This window comes from Oncorhynchus gorbuscha, unplaced genomic scaffold (assembly GCF_021184085.1).
Source record: "Oncorhynchus gorbuscha isolate QuinsamMale2020 ecotype Even-year unplaced genomic scaffold, OgorEven_v1.0 Un_scaffold_17315, whole genome shotgun sequence".
Taxonomy (NCBI): domain Eukaryota; kingdom Metazoa; phylum Chordata; class Actinopteri; order Salmoniformes; family Salmonidae; genus Oncorhynchus; species Oncorhynchus gorbuscha.
This window is the reverse complement of record NW_025758934.1, coordinates 2,845-4,866: the sequence shown is the minus strand read 5'-3', so window position 1 is coordinate 4,866 and position 2,022 is coordinate 2,845. Positions and strand designations below refer to the sequence as shown.

At 39.9% G+C, this 2,022-nt stretch overlaps 1 long non-coding RNA gene across 1 annotated transcript; it reads left to right on the top strand.

The window, feature by feature from the left end:
- The first annotated feature begins 92 nt into the window (after nt 1-92).
- LOC124030873 lies at nt 93-1,814 on the top strand. The gene is made up of 4 exons (XR_006838043.1): nt 93-194; nt 452-537; nt 733-846; nt 1,004-1,814. It is a non-coding gene; the product is annotated as an uncharacterized LOC124030873 (long non-coding RNA).
- Nucleotides 1,815-2,022: the final 208 nt, after the last annotated feature.

The following is a 2,022-nucleotide window of genomic DNA, read 5'->3' as shown; positions in this document are numbered from 1 at the left end:
GTGTGTGGGTGTGAGTATTAGTGTGTGGGTGTGAGTATTAGTGTGTGGGTGTGAGTATTAGTGTGTGGGTGTGAGTATTAGTGTGTATAAGAGATTGTTTCGTTATACCGTCGTCTCCTTTGGCCTTTAGGGTCTGAGCTTCCACCTGGGTGCAGTGCTACTGTCTCTCGCCTTCATCACATATGTTGAGCATGGTAAGTCTGTAGAAGATGTGGCTAGCTATTTAAAAAAATAGAATTAAAATAGACGTTCAAATTTTATTTCAGTTCCACGTTACCTTTCAGGGATAACATTGTTTACACCTGGAGAATAACTTTAGGTGACATGCAGAGTTTGTTTATTACTAATCAAACAATCAACTTGGCTGTGGCACAATGCACAGCTAATGGTGAGTCGGCGTGATAGGATAAATCATTGTGACCTCTTATTGATTGCGTACCCTCTGTTCCAGTTTTGCGGAAGAGGCTGGCAGACATTTTAAACGCGTGTATTCTGTCAAAGAAATGTCAGCCAAACTGCACTCACAAGAACAAAGAGGTATGGTTCAATAAGAAATAAAAAGTGATATTTATGCATAATGATATTTTCTTGTGTAAAGATTTTTCAGTGTTGGTCACATGCAAATGGACCATACCACATTGTGCAATAACTCTTATATTGATGCCAAAAAATCCTCAATAAGAATGCTTGCATTACAGCATGACCTTTCTTCTCCTTCTCCCAACAACACAGGCCCCGTGGGTGTACATTATTAATATAGCCTTCAGTGCCCTGGCAGTCTTCCACCTGGCATACCTGGGCTCTCTGTTCAACTCCAGTGTGGACTACATGGATGATGATGAGGAGGTAACTGTTTACTGAATGCTTTTCAGCTATAAGATGGCCAAACTCTCATACATTACTCTGATTATGCAATGTCACGTAGCATCGTCAGATCTTTCAGAACAAAGCGTTGTGGTAGATTTGTGTATTTCAAACCCATGTCTGTTTTCTCCCTCTACAGAGTGGCGTGGCCAACCACACCATTCAGAAGTGGTCGGAGCTGAGCTGGGCCAGCCACTGGGTGACGTTTGGCTGCTGGGTGCTCTACCGCATCATCCTCTAGATGTGTGAGGGAGTGGGAGCGAGAGAGAGCTGGGGACAGAGAGACATATAGAGAAGGGAAGCAATAACAAGAGGGAATTAACGTGAGCCTGTTAAGGAAAGACCGGCTCTCTACTCCTGCACTGTGAAGTTGTATTGGACTGAAGAGTACATACACACAACCACCCTATGGACAGTATATTAACTATTTTCTCAATACCAACATACAGTGCTCAGGACACCGCCTAAGAGACGAGGTAATCTACTTACTGTAACCTGCTGGCGACAAACTATTTTTGATACTCTTGAAATAATGCCCCAATCTTCCTTAATCACATTGTTTCGTTTGAGCTGCTGCATTTGTCTACCCCTTGTGGCGAGATGGATCAACAGCAGATGTGGATCAGACATCTCCATGCGATTCTCAATCAATACTCTTCCTGTTAGCATGACAGTGGTCAATCATTCACTCTCTTTGATGAACAACTAAGAACCCGTTGTCTAGTTTTCAGAAGTGATTCCGTAATACGCCATTAAAGTAATATTTTCCTTTTCCTCCGTATTCGAAAGCTACATTTTTTTATTTCACCCTACTTAGTTGTTACATTTGTAGAGCATGTAAAACCCCTGTTTTTGTGATCACACAAATCAGCATTATAAGAGCATATTTCCTTTGTGGATTTTAATAGAAAATGTATGTATTTTTAATTTATAAAAATAAGTGTACATTGGTGTTTGTGCATTTTATACTATGTTTAGTGTAATTTAAGACATTTTTTCCATTTTCCTGTTAATAACTATGTAACTGATATACCTACCACATTATTGTAGTTCAGTCAAAAATACAAAAGTATTTAATTGCTCAGTAAGGGTTTTTCATGTTGCTTTAAAACTGATTATGAAAATGCACAACTCAAAATGAAGTTGCATCTGTAACCA